Source organism: Ambystoma mexicanum, chromosome 7q (genome assembly GCF_040938575.1).
Source record: "Ambystoma mexicanum isolate Mex_15411 chromosome 7q, UKY_AmexF1_1, whole genome shotgun sequence".
In the NCBI taxonomy this organism is placed as follows: Eukaryota; Metazoa; Chordata; class Amphibia; order Caudata; family Ambystomatidae; genus Ambystoma; species Ambystoma mexicanum.
In genome coordinates, this window is record NC_090941.1 from 988,799,924 (window position 1) to 988,817,782 (window position 17,859).

Below are 17,859 nucleotides of genomic sequence, written 5' to 3' on the forward strand. Positions count from 1 at the left end.
TAATGACCCACCTTGTGGCTGTGGCATGAACATTTTATCTGCTGTCCCTTTAACCCATTCTGCACTGTATTGTTTAAGGGCATGCTTTGGTAGCTGTTTGCAAAGATGCACTAATGGTGTAACTTGTTCCATTTCTTAGCCTTTACTTTTCTCTTTGCTACTACTTTGCTTATGCTTTAGAGTTTTCAGTTTTACGTCTCAATCAACATACACTTATGAGCGAGCACCAACCATCACAAGCTCCAATCCTGTCGCAATGCAATTCTTTACTTTAATCTTGCTAAAAAAAACAACCATCAAAGTTTAATCTTAAAGCAATCAATGTTCGCGTCTTAACTTCACGTTTTTCTATTACTTAAAATATTTCTTTTTTTCAACTCTGACATCATCACACCTTACAACCACATAAAACAAAACAGACTTGACCAACCACATGTACGTACTACTCACGATCTTCTTCTAAGACTCGTCTTACCCTCTAGATCTGCTCTGATTGGAACTCAAGCTAATTCCTTTAAGAAAGTCTTTAACCAATCTCTTCTCCTATATGTCCCATGTAAAGGGGGCTCTGAATTAAAAGCTTCTGCTAGCACTCTTTGAAGTCTAGGAACAGGGCATATCCTCATAGCGTGGCTACACTCACGACTATTTTTCTTCATATATTACTTGGCCACACTTAATTCAATACATATCTTGTTTCCCGTATACATATATATTACACTCTTACACTTGCATTATATTTTATCCTGTTTCCCTCCATTACTCTCCGTTATTTACTACGCATGAATTCCTTTGCCATACTTTTTGGTCTATTCACACACTGTTCACATGTTTTTTGTCTTCGGACCCTCGGGATCACCACCTTCGTTACGCCTCTTTGTGACGCTTTCCGATCAACTTCTCGTAGATGTGGGAGGGGTTTCTATCTGAAAATAGGGGGCTCGTCAAACCTTTCCTTGCAAGGATTTTTCCTATTCTAACCACTATCTACGGGGAGCTTCATGTCCTGTCAGCCGAATGGCAACGGTTGTGCGATATTGCCGAGATTCTAAAGTGCCTTATGGCAACGGGCGATGGTATCTAATCAAACCATCAATCTCTGCTACCAAGTGAACTGGAGGCTTCCAACCCTTTAAGATGAGTAGCAGTACCCTTGAGATAGATGGGGATGCAGATTTTAATCAAACATCAATAATCAAGATGACACAAATAGTTTGGCAAAAGTTTTTCTGTTTTAATACAAGTATTTAAAAACAGGGAGTACAACAAACATCAGCAATCGCTCGATACTCTGACTAACTACTTCATTAAAAAGATGGGTTCTTATACCCATAATTGGTCATAGCTGACGTGTTGATCTGCGTCATTACCAACATCATCCGACGTAGCAAACTCAGAAAATTATGAGGAAGCGGGATTGGTTCTAAGTGAATAACTAAGCATAGGTTCTATATCTGTATGGAGTAACGGAGAGGTAATAGGATAGTTATCAGGTGGGGCAACTAAGCCCTCCCTTCAAAATGACCACTATGAACATCACTAAATGTACAACGTCCCATAGGCTACTCAACTATAGGACCCCAAACTACATGGTCCCTTACAATTGGTTGGCTACTAACCCCCGTCAGTAATTTTCCACCTACATGAGCTGCACGCAGACCGAACAACCATCATCACCTTGATGGTCCAGTGTCAATTAGTACTTTGAAGTTGGCCTTGAGTCTGTACTGTTCTCTGAGAATGTTTAAGGAGTATGGGTACTATCCGGCTTCCGTGCGTAGTTGTGATCTTCTCATCCGTCCAACTTATTTCCATCACATGGCTGGACACCATGAATTGAGCCTTTGTGTATTTGATTTTATTCTTCAATAGTCCTCTGATGTCTTTTGTTTTTGCTTGACCTTCTTGAACAGGAGCTTCTGTTCTTTCATGTTAACTGTATCCAATGTCCACAAACTTCAATTTGTTAAGACCTTGGTTTTCTTGGCTCAGTGAACTCCTTAGCTGACATGTATTCTGTTTAATTCAATTGCTTTTTGTAACTGCAAAACTGAAATGAGGCCTTTGTGCATTGTTCAGTACTGCTTTATACGTAGTGGAAACATTCATTCTTTACTTAATTCATATGCATCTATGAGGTATATAGGTATATGTTGGCGCTTGCCACGGTCTAATCTATTTAAGCACGTGGCTAGCTTCATGATTACTTTGCTGCTTGCGTTACATTGCATCTGTACACGTTTAACCTAAGTTTCTTCATCAGGTTTGTGGCATGAGCCTCTTCACCTTCCCAGGATGTCACTTATCCTTGGTATTTCTCTGTTCTTTATAAATAGTCTGCATCTCTGGTCTGGTTATCTTTCTATATGGGTGTCGATTCAGCTTTGTATGACGTCACCATTCATCCTGGTCATTCAGTTTCTTTGTTTCATCAGGAATCTCGTTCAAATGGCCATCATATTGTCTTGGTTGCAAGTATGGTTTCCTCAATGGGTACTTTACCTCCCATATTCTCTTAGGTATAGGTATTCTTCTGGGTACTGCACAGAGCCCACGCTCTTCTCTTTGCTGGTTTAACTGTTCAATATACGTCACATACTTTGGTTCATACGTTTCAGGTAATGTAGATGGGGCAGCTGTAGTGGGGATACTTGGCTCCTCCTTTACACTCTCCTTACCTCTACAAAAATTCAAGATGGTTACGCCAGCCTTTATAGCGGAGACATTTTGCAAGGGAGACAGGATGTGCTTCCCTGGATCTGAAGGACGAGTATCTACACGTCCCGATTTGGCAGCCCCATCATTCTTTCCTTTGGTTGAGGATCATGGCCTACCATTTCCAATACAACGTCCTTCCTTTTGGCCTCAACTCGGCCCCCAGGGTCTTTACCAGACTCATGAATACTGTGGCTGCCCTCCTCAGAGCGCAGGGCCTTCACATCTACCCATACCTCGACAACTGGCTCGTCAGGGCTACATCTCCAGAAGCGGTTTACCACTCTTCCCATGCCCTTATGAACACACTGCACGATCTGGGCTTTTTGCTCAATCTCCATAAGACGCAGCTACAGCCCACGCAGACTGACATTCTTGGGCCTCATCTGGGACACGTGCTCCCAGAAGGTGTTTCCGTCAGACGACAAGATCTCGGCCATCAGGAAGGCTAGCACTCACCAGCATCTCCTGGGTCTCTTGGCAGCGGTCCCATTAGCTGTTCCACACGCGAGACTGGGGAGGATTCCGCTGCAATTTGCGGCTTCATGGAACCAGGAGCGCGGCTCTCAATCCGAGATGATCAATTTTCCTCCATCTCTCTGCCCTGACCTCACGTAGTGGTCCAGGGACTGCAACCTATGGACGGGCAAGCCCGTCTGGCCTCCCACCCCACAAGCCACAATCACCATGGACTCCTTGCTCGAGGGCTGGGGAGCCACCCTGGACGATCTCTCGGTCCAGGTCCACGGCACCTGGACTCGACAGGAGCAAGAATACATCAATTGGTTGGAGCTGCACGTCATCTGGCTAGCGCTCAGAGCATTCCTCCCACTTCTCAGGGCAAGGTTGTCCTTATCCAGATAGGCACCTCGACCAGCATGTACTATGTCAACAAGCAGGGAGGCACCAGATCCCCTCTACTGTGCAGCCTGGCAATCAGCATATGGGAGTGGGCCCTGAAAAACGCCATCTACCTCACGGCAGTCCACCTTCCAGGGAATCCAACCTGGAGGCGGACAGGCTCAGCAGGTTGGGACTGGACAATTACGAGTTGCAGTTAAACAACCTCGTTTTCAGGAGATCTTCAACAGATGGGGTCTTCCCCAGGTGGATCTCTGCCACCTGGCACAACAGGAAGTGCCCGTAGTTCGCCTCCTGGCAAGGACAGGGCCCCAGCTCCCTGGGCGACACATTTCGGATTCACCTGTCCACTCCGCTGATTCACAGAGTGATTTGCAAGATCAAGGAGTCTCACCGGCTCATCATCATTCTAATAGCTCCATGGTGGCCGGCCAGGCCATGGTTCTCTGAACTGCTCACCCTCTCAGAGATGCCACCGATTCACCTTCCGACGGGCCCAGCACATTCCTTGCACAGCAGGGGGGCAGGGTCATCCACCCCACGACACAAACTAGCCCTCACAGCGTGTTCCTGAGCAGGTAACGCTAAAGCACCCCAGCCTCTCCCAGGCTAATCTGGAAATCATACAGGGCGTAAGCAGCAAGGCTACCAGGGCCCAGTATAAAAGTAAATGGGCCAGGTTCTGCCACTGAGCAGACTCCAATGAAATCGACCCCCTGGCATGTACTTTGGACGACGTGCTCTCCTTCTGGGCACACCTCACCCACTCTGGCATGCAGGTTGACACCCGCCGCACTTACCTCGCAGCCATCGGGGCTTACAGGAACTCGGAGGAGGGCGTATTCTCCTCCTCCAATCCGATTGTCAAGAAACATTTGAATGGGCTCACAAGGCTCTACCCGCCCACCAAGAGGCCACACCCCGTGTGGGACCTGAACATAATCTTGGGAGCCCTGGCGCTCAAACCGTTTGAGCCAATGGCGTCTGCAGACATCAGGCTGGTCACCATTAAGTCGGCCTTACTAGTCGGCTTCACCTCTGCTCGCAGAGTCAGCAAAATCCAGGCGCTGGTCACCTCAGAACCATATACTACCTTTCACAGGGACAAAGTAGTCCTACGGAAACACACAGCATTTCTACCTAAGGTACCGTCTGCTTTCAATTTGAACAAGGAAATAGTCCTTCCTATGTTTTTTGCTGATCCTAAGGACAAGGCACAGACAGTTCTGCACTGCCTGGATGTCAGGCGTGCCCTGAAATTCTACCTTGACAGGACCAAGGGCTTCTGCAAATCAGACACCCTGTTTTCACTTTCAGAGGTGCAAGACCAGGCTATCAGGCCTTCAAGACCTCCATATCCCGCTGGATTGTCTCGGCCATCAAAGAAGCATATGAGGGCCAGCACGAGCTGCTTCCAGCGAACATGCACACCCACGCAGTCAGGGCCAAGGCAACGACCATCTCATTCCAACAAGAAGCTCCTTGGCAAGTCATAAGCAGGGCAGCCACTCGGGCCACTCCCTCGGCTTTCTACAGCATTACTGTTTGGTATCCAGTTAAAATTTCAAATGCACAATTTCGAATGCATTAATGTCGAGAAAAAAAATTTTGAAAAAAGAATTTCGAATACATCTTTTTTTTATTTTATAGTTTTTTTTGGGGTTTAGTTAGTAAAAAAAAAAGGGCAAATAAAAAAAAACGGGGGGTCGGGAGGGGAACCCCCCCCATTAAAAAAAATAAAAGAAATTCGATATTTTTTTTTTCGACATTTTTCATTCGACATTAAGGCATTCGAAATGATTACATTTGAAAATGTCACTGTAAACCTTACTGTTTGGATGTCGGCTCTAGATCTGATGCGGCTTTCGGACAGGCAGTTCTCAGGAACCTATTTGCTTAAGGAGGGTCTCCTCACCACCCTGGGGCTACATTCCGTTGTAATCGGCCATGCAGTATGGAGGAAAGGGGACGGGACGTAAGAGTAATTATAAGTTACTCACCGTAGTGACCAACGTACTCTTAGTCCCCTTTCCTCCATACGTCCCACCATCCTCCCCCCTAATAATACTGGTGTCATTAGGCAATGTTAAATTTATTTTCGACGCATCAATGGGGACTGAAGTGTGGCACGGGAGGTCGGAGTCAGGGCAGCGCATGCTCCCAGGGCCACACCCCCGTGCGCCTCTAAATTTAGAGGGGAAGAAAGTTTTTTCTGGTGAAAAAGGTTCCGTCCCCCGTCCCTTGGAAGGGACACCCATGCAGTATGGAGGAAAGTGGACTAAGTAGTCACTACGGTGAGTAACTTATAATATGCTTAAGGGGTCCCTTGCTTTTTTTATGCTTGCACCTATATAACTCTCGTTAGCAATCCTATTAGTTTGCTCTGTGATCCCAGTTTCCAGGGAACATTACTTCCACCCATTAAATGGATCTTGGTCACTTCATGCAAAATATATATAATTTGATTTAGTACACATTATAAAATCACAAAAATTCATTACCATAAAGTGCATTTGATATCTCTTATTAGTCGATGTAAAGTTTTACCATCACATGCTTCATTCAATTATAAAAAGCAACACAGCCAATCTGTATCACCTGTACAAACATTCTTCTTTAAATTTTACATGAACTTAATTCCTCAGATCTTTCAATACTGATCAACCTCTCAATCAGGAAGACACAGGCCAGTCCCTTTTTACCTATAGTTTGAGAAACGTACTCCTTCAACTTTACAACATACCACTCATACCCGACATGTTTCATTCCTCATTCATACTAATCAACATTCTAACTGGGAAATTCATGGGGGGTGTACAGTGAAAATGACAGATTGTGGTGGTTCACTTCTGTTAGACTTTTTCCTTTGGTCTAAACATGTGGGGTAGATGGTCCTGTTTCTCTCTCCCCATTCTTCTACTTTAGAGTCAGTATAGATGTCTGCCTGAAAAAGTAGGTAAAACAAAGACCTAGTTTACTTTTGACCCGTCTATTTGTGTCTCCATTACACCATTTTTTTAGATGTAGCTTAATTGTAGGGAAGGGGAAAGTACTACCTCCTTCCATTACCTTGTCTTGTGCCATACTCTGTTTTGGACCGGTGTAAGCATGACATTTCATATTATTCAAATCTTCTCTTTAGCTGAGACTATCTTTTAACATTTTTCCTATCAGTCGCCTAAATAGTCGCTTCATAATCATACATTGCTCGCAGCAACCAAGCTATGCCATTCTCCATGCATGGGTCCCCTTCTCACTCTGCAAACCTATTGTTTTAGTAAGCCAGTTGGCTACTCCATTTCTGATCTTACCTCTGGTTTTAGCCAGGTGCTGACATGGAGTGTTTACTCCCTCACAGTGGTCCCATTCTGTCTTTTCCGGCTATTGAATTCTGTTGTGTGCTACTCTTTTTCCAGTCCTCTATCTTCGCCACATTGGCTGGGGGATACTAGATAAAAAACAAAGGAGAATTTCATCACTCTCTCCCATAATCTGTCAGATTTTGTGGGGCATTTCTCTGCCTTTCTATCCATTTCATCTCAGCTTTTTTATTTACCTAAATTGATACAAACGTCAGTCACTACAACTTTCCTTGGTTTAGCACTCTTCTTTCTCTTGACTCGAGGTGCTCCACATTGTTTTGCTCTCTCCGTTAGCGAGAAATTCTTACGCTCTAAAGATGGATAAAGAACACACCAGAACCTCATTCTCAAATATAAATGTCATTGACTGGCTTTTTTCTTTCTCTACCCGCCGAGTGTAGTTCCCATTTTCGACAGCTTCCCATGCTCTCACCTTAGTGATAGATGCTTTGTTGGTCCGGCTGTATGTACCAAACCTTTACTGAATGTCCTTCGCTCGAGCCGCAAGCCTCTCAACCCTCTTGGGATTTCCTTTCTTCCACATACAGCTTGGCTCCGCACCGCGTTGTTTTACTTTTTTATTCTTGGCTGCCTCCTTAGCGTCATGTTTTTCACATCACGTGTCCTGAAGGTCCTCGACTACAACTCTTTTCCACAGCTTTTTGTTGTCATGGTTGCCAAGTGCCTTCTATAGGCTTGTGTGTTAACATTCCGTACCTTCAGGCGGGTTGCTAAAAAATGGAATTACAGTTTATGGTTCTGCCAGCTTCATAGGTCACTCTGTTTGTATTTAGGCTTTCTTATTTACTCAAACCAAGTTACTGTCTTTTTGTCATAAATGTTTACATTTATTTCAAGTATACTATGCCTGAATATTTCTTAGATTTATGCAATATTTTCAACTACCGTATATCACAATGCTGAGGTAGTACTCTATTCCCTTGTTAGAGAGCCTTCTTACTGCAGGATGGTCTTCCATTATTCAAAATATAGGCGTCTCCTATTCACTCCACAGTTCCTCTATTACTCAGGTCTCATTTAATCCTAACTCCATACTTTTGGTCAGGAATATCAGTTCCTTCTCTGTCCTCAACAGTTTCTTTTCATCCAAATTCACATCATTGCTGGATTTTACCTGGTATACCACAGACCACGTTAACTCATCTGCGCTGTGTATTAGTTCCACACAATGCCCTACTAGTGGGGCTGCATGTAATTTAATACAACTTTTATGTTCTGTTATACAGGTTTTTACTTTCCTTTTGGTTTTGCCAATGTATATCTTCTTGCATGGGCACCAGACTATGTATACCACTAATTTAGAGTTACAATTTGTTAGTCTTTCTTGTTTCCACTTGTTAAGTCCCAGATCTATTTCAGTGCTTTTTTCGTTTGTGGACAACACGTACAGTTCCCACAGGGGTAATGTCTTTTCGGTGCTTCTAGTCCTCAGCTCTCCGTTAGTGTTGGTTGTTGCTTAGTTTGTCACGTTATAACATTCCACATGATCTGATCTTTAATAGTCCTACTCATTCTGAATGCTATTAGTGGTCTCTCCAGGGGGGTCTTCCCCTTTTCCAAGATCTTCCAGTACTGATTAATAATTTTTTTAATGTGGTTTGCTAAATTGCTGTACGTGTTCACAAAAACCAAATTATCTTTCTCCTAATTGGGGGCCCTTTATTGATGCTCTAATAGTGCATCCCGATTATTGTTATCCACCCTTTTCATAGCCTTTCTTGTTACATTAGGCAGGTAGCCTCTTAGGTGTAAACTTTTTCGTAGAATCATTGCCTTTTTTTGTAATCTGTTCCAACCGTTTTGTTCCGTATTAATTGCAAGACTTGGCCAAATGGCAAATTGTTGCATATGTGTGTCGGGTGGAAACTCATAATGGAGGATTGAATTTCAGTCAGTTGATTTTTTTTGTACGGTTTCACATACAATTTTTCTTGTTCAGTGTCAACTTTGATGGTAATATCCAAGTAGCTGATGATGTCCCTGCTGTAATTATATGTGAAATCAAGATGCCAGTCCTCTTGGTTGATCCAGGCAAAGAACAGCAGGGCTTCTTTCTTTCCTCTCCATAATATCAGCACATCATGTATATATCTATGCCACATCCGAAGATGTTTGAGAAAAGGATATGTTTTCTTCAAATGCCTCCATATACAGGTTTGCAATAATTGGGGCTAGAGTTGCCCCCATCCCTGTACCTGGAGTCTGCTTGTAATACTGTCCACAAAAATTGGAGTAGTTCTCCGTATGTTCAACTTCTGCGCACCACAGGATGAATGAGGATGGAGTTTGAGACTTGATCTTCTCTGTTAGTAGACGTTCTTCCAATACCTCTAAAGATGCTCTCTGTGGTATGTTGGTATACAAGGCTACCACATCTAGGCAATCAGCATCTCTTGATTGGCTTCAAATGTGATTCCTTTAACCACTTTTATCAACTGGGTGGTATCTTTGATGAAAGAAGTCATCTTCCTCACCATCGGTTGCATGCAGTTATCTGCACATTTAGCAGGCTCCAACACAGAGTCAATCCCTGAAACAATGGTTCTCCCTGGTGGTCTTGTTAGGGATTTGTGGATCTTGGGGAGAATGTAAAACTGGGGCATCCTAGGTCTCTCGATTTTTAAGAATTATGCTTCCTTTTTTGTAACGCAACCTCTTTCGAGGGCCTTCGTTACCTTCAGGTGGATCATCCTTTTGAGGTGCTTTGTCGGGTTATCTTCTAACCCTTGGTAATTAATTTCATTGTCCAGCTGCCTCATGCACTCTTCAATATACTCTTTTCTGGCGAGGATCGCCATCTTCCCCCCCTTATCCACTTTTCGAATAACTATGGATTTGTTATATAATAATGCCTTTAATGTTGCCTTCTCTAGGTTTGTCAAGTTCTGGTTTGCATCAGAGTTTTTTTTTTTTTTTAGAAAACTGCCCTGGTCAGGCCAAGGTTTTATCATTTGGCCCACTGTCTCATGAGCCCATCCCACACTATACTTATTTATTTCATTTGTATAGCACACAGTCAGCCCAATGGCTTGAGCCACTGTTACAGTTACAGGTTAAGTAAACATGCTTTATAATTCCATGGGTCATGCATATGAGAATAATTCAAGTGACATTAACACAGTATAGAGGTGAGAGGGGATTAGTTCTCAGACAGGAAGGAGTGTGGGCCAAAGGGAGAATTGGAGAAGAGCTGACTTTTCAATGCTTTGCAGTAGACCAGTAGGATTTTTCACCTCTCAGGGAGGGTGGGAGGTAATTCCATAATTTAGCAGCGAGGTGAGGGAAGCTTGAGCTGCCGGCTTTGCATTTCTTTACTTTGGGCACGGTTAGTCGATCAGCGTAAGGGGTCCTGGTGGGTCTTGAGGAGGAGGCTGTTGAGACTTGTTGGGTGAGGTAAGGGGGCTGTATGCGATAGGCACATATAGGTAATGGAAAGTTTTGAAGGTGATGCGCTCCTGGATGGGGAACCAGTGTGCTTCTCTTCTAGTTCTGGTAATATGTTCTCTTTTTGGGAGGTTAAGGGCTGCACTGAGGGCATTGTTTTGAATGACTTGTAGTTTGTGGTTGTTAGCCAAGGATGTGCCAGTGAATAGAACATTGCAGTAGTAGATTCTGGAACCTATGGTTGTACAGGCAATGGTTAGGCAGTTTTTGGATAGAAAGGTTCTGGATGCATTCAGGACCTTGGTGGCGTAGGCTGCTGAAGAGGCAATGGTGCTCACTTGCCTGGACATGCTGAGAGAGGCGTTGGGGTAAACCTATAGGGTCTTAACTGTGGTTGAGACAGGAATTGAACAGCCATCAATCAGGGAGGCAGTGTATTGGTTGGTGAGCTTTTTTTAGGGCGTTACGTTGACCGACAATTAAGATTTCAGTTTTGTTGCAGTTGAGGCACAGGTGATTGGCGGCAATCCAGGCCTGTTTTGGGGAATAGATGTTGCCAGTGACTGAGTCGTTAGTGTAGTTGCCTGAGAGTGCGACCAAGATTTGGGTGTCTTCAGCAGTGTTGGTGTAGGCTATGCCGAGCAAGTCCATAATGTTGAATATAGGCCTGGTGAAGATGTTGTATTGGGTTGGGGAGATGCGGGACACTTGTGGGACCCCACAGGGAATGGGAGAGGCATTTGCAGACTCCGAGAAGACCCTCATGACTCTTGCTTCCAGGAAGAAGGTGATCCTTGCAGTGGCTGCAGGGGAGAGGTTGGCCTGAGTGGTGAGGTGATAGCAGAGAATTTGGTGGTTGACCAGGTGAATGTGCCAGATAGGTCCAAGAGGAGGAGCAGGGCAGCGTTACCTTCATCCCTGATCTCGTAGAGTTGATTTTTGAGATTAAGGAAGGTGGATTTGGTTCCGTGCCCAGGGCAGAAGTCCGATTGTCACAACCCCAGGATTCGGTTGTCCTCTAGGAACTACTGAACCTGCAGGTAGGCTGCCCGATCCAGTATATTTTAGTAGGACGGGCACAGTGGTGATAGGAATGTAGTTTGAGGGAATATCAGGGTATAGGGATGTTTTTGTGAGGAGAGGGAGGACCCATGCTTCTTTGAAGCTAGAAGGAACATTGCTTTTTGTGAAGGAGGCAATTATAAAGGTCACGATGACTGGGCTGGTGTGTCGACACTCTTTATGAGGGATGCTGGACATATGTCACATTTGCATTTTGAGGGTTTCAGGCTTTTGATTAGCTTTCCGACTTCAGATTCTGATAGGTCGGTGAGGCTGAATTGGGGTGCGAGTGCAATTTGGTTCATTTTTGGATTTAGCTTGTTGTAGGAGAATTTTCTTATTTATTGTTTCAATTTTACCTAATAGGACAGCTTGAGCACCTGCTTACGTCTGATGAGGCTGGGGGGGTGCTAAGGCTAGAGAATAGAGTTCTCTAAAAATGTTGAAGATATCTTTAGTGTCAGAAGTAGCATTGCTGATTCTTGTGTTGAAGTAGTAAGACTTTGTAGTGATTATGGCGGATTTGTACATTTTGGAGAACTTTTCTTTGAGGGTATGGTTTGGGTTCTTTAGCCAGGCTAGCTGGGCATGGCATTTCTGAGTGCGAGATCTAGAGGTTCAGGGGTAAACCATGAGTTTGAATGTCTGACTGATTTTGATTTATGTGCGACAAAGGGTGCCATGGTGTATACTGCTTTGGAGAGTGTTGCTATGCATATGTCGACTAAAGAGTTGGGGTCAGAGGTAAAGGGAGGCTGGAGAAGTGGGGTCTCTTGTAATGGCAAAATGTTAACTTGGTGAGATTCAGTGAGCTTCGCGTGACTGCCGGAGGTAGAAGATTGGGTATGATTTTCGCTTTAATAGGTTGTCGGATAGAGCAATGGATAATGTGGGGGCAGGGCGAGTAAGCACCGGTAGTGACATTGCAGTTGTGGTCAGCTATTGATTAGAGTGTGTGTCCCTTCGTGTGGGTTGGGTTGGTGATGCATTGACTGAAGCCTAGGGTATTGAGGGCGTTAAATAGTAATGTGGTTGGGGTCATGAAGGCCTGGATTAAAGTCACCTAATAAGATGTTTTGGATGAGGTTTTTAAGTTATCTTGTAGGATGTGCAGTAGGTTTACCTCAAAGTTCTGTACTGGTCCTTGGAGGTGGTGGATGGTAAAGGTGAATGTGGGTGATGGTGCGAGCTTGAGGGATAATAGGTCGGAGTTGCCATAAATGCATGAATGGGAGGGAATCTCTTGCTATTAGGTCAACGCCGCCTCCTCTAGCGGTGGGTCTGTAGTTCCAGAAAATAGTGCATCCGTTGGCAATGGCCAAGATAGGGCTGGGCCTTAGGCCTCATGAAGCCGGGTTTCCGAAATGGCTAATGCGTCCAGGTTGTGTTCGGTGATGAGGTCATTGAAATCCAAGGCATGTGCTGGTAGGGAGCGGGCTTTAATGAGTGCACAGGTCAAGAAGTGTTTAGTGTCGGTTTGCCGAGGCAGATCAGTGTAATGTGGTTGTCTTTTTGGATGAGCTATGGAGAGTGGGGGTGGGTAGAGGTCAGTGTCTAGGTGTGGGGTGGCGGCTGTAATGTGCTGTGGTTGGCTCCTCTCGCATGTTGAGAGAGTTAGAAGTGCTCAGGAGAGTTGGGGTGTTAGCTGTTAGCGAGGTGCAGGGTTTAATTCACTTATTGGCTGTGGGTATGGGTTTGGTTTCCAGAGTTGCAAGGCTGGGGAGGACGCTGGGGGAAGAGAGGAGAGCCATTTGGTGTTTCCATGTGGCTCTGGGCGTGGCCGACTGCTGAGCAGGTGATGGCATGGGTATCCGCTACCTCTGCAGTGTCGCTACATGTTAGTTTAGGGGGGAGCAGAGAAGGCGTCTGGTTGCTTTCATTAGATTCAGAGGGGGCATTGGCAGGGCCAAAGGTTTTGGTGTGGTTCCTAGGTGTTGAAACCATGCTGCGCAACCTAAGGGATAGGTTTCTTTTTTCTGTTTATTGTAGCATTGCTTTAGTAATAAGGCAAAAACAGGAGCGCAGTCGAAGGTTTCTATGACTAAACCGGTGACCTGCTGTATAATCTCGCTTTTGTCTGGTGATTCTCGGTCCTATTGTGGCATGGAATGGCAGCAGCAGAGGGTCATGGGGTGGAGGGCTTACCTTCGGAATGCTTGTGAGGCGGCTCAGTGCCTTTTGGGAGTTTGTCACATCTGGCACGGAAAGTGGCTAGTACATGTTTCGTTGTGCAAGGAGTAATGATTCTGTGGGCATGCGCAAGTGCCCAGGATTCTGTGGGTTGTGGTCCCAACAGCGGGCCATGCACACAGTGCAAGGAGGGATAGGCGATGTGGGATGGAGCATTCAGAGGGCGCTGCGGTTGCAGGTACATAGCAGCAGCTGGCAAGGCAGAGGTCTGGAATGCGAGCGAGTCCGCGCCAGCGTGAACATTGGCATTTGAATAGTAGGTTGTCTTCCCAGGGGTAGACGGGGAGGATGCACCCTTTCCATGATGTCTGGGATCGAGCGGGGACATACCTGTGCATGCGAGTAGCAAGGGCACGGGGGCTGGGGGAGCATGTGGTGGTGGTAAAGGGATATGCTGCATACAATACAAGTGAAAGTACAGTTTTTCAGTTACCATATCATCATGCAACATACAGTGCGGAAAGTGCATGCCGGGAGCAATGTCTTACCTTCCTTTAGGGAGGGGGGTGAATAGTCTGGGAAGCGTTACATGTGTAGCTTCGCGCTCGACATGCTGCAAGATGCCTTGTGTGTTTGCCTTCAATGGGGGCCGGCTTCGCCTGCCGGCGCAGGTGGTTGGAGGGTAGTTGGGGTTCGTTTTCAGCCAATTAGACTTGCAAATCTTAACTTTATTCTGCGGGAGGGACTTGCACACATGCATTAGGGGAGTGTCTCCCATGACGGTACTTCACTCTTTTGACTGCCGATCCATGACCTCCAAATGTTTTTTTTTGTTTTATACCTCAAATATTCTCATTTTACTTTCTCAATCGTTAATACATTTATTCCAAATATCAACACTTCTCCAGCCTCCCAACGAGAACTCGAAGCATGCATCACAATCGCCACCCCTTCTTCCAACTCCGCCCTTCCAACAGGCCAATCCAAATCCCCACGTGCTCCTAGAGCCAGTGCCAATATTTAAACAACCTTTCTTCATGGCTTCAAGCCCACAACCGAGGACCTCGAGTTCGCAACCTCAACAACCTGGACACCCCTGAAGCCGGCTCCCCACTCTTTGGCCACTACCTTTTCACCCCAAAGAACCAAGATCTTTTCCACCAGTTTATGACCGTCTGAGTGCCCTTCATCCTGGGCCACCAACCACTTCCTGCCGATCCTCTGAAGTGCAAAGTGCAATTACAACTTATTTCTAACAACAACCCCAATACACATACAACATATGAGTTCACTCATGAAACAATTCCCCACAGGCGTTGTCTTGCCAAAACCTCATGGCAAGGTTAACAAATTTCAGAACTAACCCGTTAGGCCATCAGGGGTGTGGACCTTCTTCTGCACCTCACTCGGTCACATGTTCTCTCCTTTTCCTTTTTATCACTTTTTATTTTTTGTATAATTATAAAGTGCCACCTTCCGCAACCCGGGTAACGCCCTAGTTACAGGTTTTCTCCTTTCTCATAAAATATACACAATCCTTACCTCCCCCTAAATTTGCCAGATTACTATTCTCATACTTACATCTGCTGGTCAGCCGCCACCCTCGGAGCCACCTCTTCCCACAATCTGCTGCTGCCTTTTCTGGACTGCAGGGCGTCACAGGGGGAAGAGGACCGGAATTTCTCCAAGGGTGTTCCAGATGACCGTCTGAGTTTTAAGTAAGATTGGCAATTCGGTTCTAACAGAGTGCTACACAGTCCTTCAGGTGCGCTGCAGGATAAACCGGCATAGTCACTGAAGGCGTTGGTGAATCATCCTCTGCCACCATTTGTTGAGGTTTGGAAAGACATCCTCCCCTCCCTCAGGTATGCAGCGAGCATCCCACGACAAAAAACAGAAGAGTCCAATAATGTGGCAAAGATACTGTTTTATTAATAATAGCCAAATAAAACCGGGATAGTCATGGACATCAGGCGATCTCCAGCTCCTTCTCATACGGACACAGACTTGCCACAAGGTTTTACCTTAATACGACGTAACAAACAGATGATACATTGATCAAAAACTAGGGGCGATATGATTGAATCAGTAATATGGTAGTGTATATTTTCTATATGGGATTATTCTTCTAATTGATCAAGCGATACTGAATGACTCCACCTAGGACCATCTACGAAAAGGATACATGGGGAACATGTCACCAGGGCAAATTACGAGTGGCTACTGCAACGCTGTTAAGGTGAACAGGTATTGGAAAGGGGGTGGCCTCTCAGCCTTGGCAGGTTGGATTGTGTTATGATGTAGTTTACCATATAAGGAGTGTGCTGTTGGCAACACTCCATATAGAATGTATCATATGTTTTGGGTTCCAAGCACACCAGTTGGTGGAGAGTGGCTGAGGAAGAAGCTGTCCTGGGGGTCTGTTCCAGTTTAACTTGAATAAAGTAGATATAAACCCACCCACTTGTCTGTGGTTTATATCCCAGCAGACGGTTACCAGCACATGAGCAACAATTGAAGGCGATGAGAACGGTCCCAAGGTGCTGAGTGTCCCACCAAAGTGAACATTCCCCAATTCCCTAGGCCTCCAGCCAGGACATTTGGCTTTCAACTCAGTACTGTATTGCATCTTCCGTCCAAAGAGATGGTTGGGAATGAAGGTCTCTTGCCTGCTCTTGTATGGCTCTAATGAATAGGTCTTCTGTGCTAACTGCAAGTGACGTGCTTGGGGACCATCTTTTGAATTATACTGTTCAGTAATATGTATGAATTTTAGCTGTTTCTGCTATGGGTGTTATTACTTTCCTGGCCTCTGGAGACTTGTTTGAGCTACTTTATCTTCAGTATCAAGTGTGGGCTGATGAGAACGTGACCTTCCTACAACATTTGTTTCCTTGTTCATTCAGATAATGTTATGTCTGCTGTAGAGGAGCAGCCGATTGCCTTCGCAGGAAGTACCGTCACCCTCCCACCTGTATGTTTGAGGCCTGAGATTGTGCCATGCTTGACACCAGCAGTTGTGACCATTCCGCAGCGAATCTTCGAGAAAAGATACCCTCTGAGAAAACCCCATCATATGTACTCCCGGAAAGATGACAATCTAATTAAGGGGCGCCCTGAAGGAACATGAAAAGGGGCAAGAAGAGAAGCTGGCGACGCCAAAAGAGACAAGCATTAAGCACAGAGAAGACTGGCTGAATAAGATGTATGACCCTTATAGAAACTGACAAAATAAAGAATTGAGTAAACATTCATATGTGAAAAGAAGAGTGCATGTGTGAAGAGCATTGCAGAAAGTGCAAGTTGTTCAATAACTGTACAGATTCTGTAATGCAAGTATATCAAGTAATCTTAGACGCTGGCTATGAGTAGTGAAGAGACTACAGGCGGAGCCGCCATTATATAGAACCTGGACATCGGTGTCACAAATTTAGTAAGCCCAGACCCATGGTGAGAATACCAAGAGCTGTGTCACAGCAAAGAATTAGCTGAAATCATGGAAGAGTCTGGAAGGGCTGTCTGGCCTGGTGTCAAAGCTGAAGCAACCAAGACTGGTTATCTATTCTTGAAAAAGGTGAACGCGAGATGCTGAATCATCCCGTTAAGGTGCAAGAAAGAACGCCATGAGTGGCAAGTTTTATTCATTTAAGACAATGAAACGCTGAAAAAGAGACCAGATCGAGTCTCCTGTCACGTGAGCCAAGGATGGAAATAGAAGCGGGCAAGGAGTTACAGAATAACAAAAGTGTGTGCCTGCACTCCCTTATATTCCAGGAGGCAAGGATATACTGCAAGGCCAAGTTCAAAGACAATCTTAATGGCAGAAGGCATTGGTGATGAGATGTTGGGCTAATTGGGTGGGGAGGTACAGTCATGTCCACCTCCTGGCACCTTCGGGTATGAGCTTATGTGCTGCTAGTGAGCTGAATGTTCCAGACTGGAACAAGCATGCCAACCAATTGTAGAGGGCCATATAACGAAGGGCCTTATAGTTTGATAGCCAATGATGTTCCGTGTACTTACTTAATGATGATGACTTACACTAGAGGTGGGCGCAAGATGTCCACCTGACAGTAGATGGCCAATCACAATCCAACCCTTTATAGAAAGTATATTTAGATGTTCCCCTTGAATGTATCACAACCCCTCATAGGTTTCTCTCATTTGCCACGTATTATGACATCATGTATGACAAGCTTTTACTATAGTACTGATTTTTTTGTATCATGCGCTGAGAGCTTGTGCAACATCCATTGTAACTCTGTTTTGAGCAATTGATATAAAAAACAGAAAACTTTGCCAACTTCCTGAGTTGGTTCCTTTA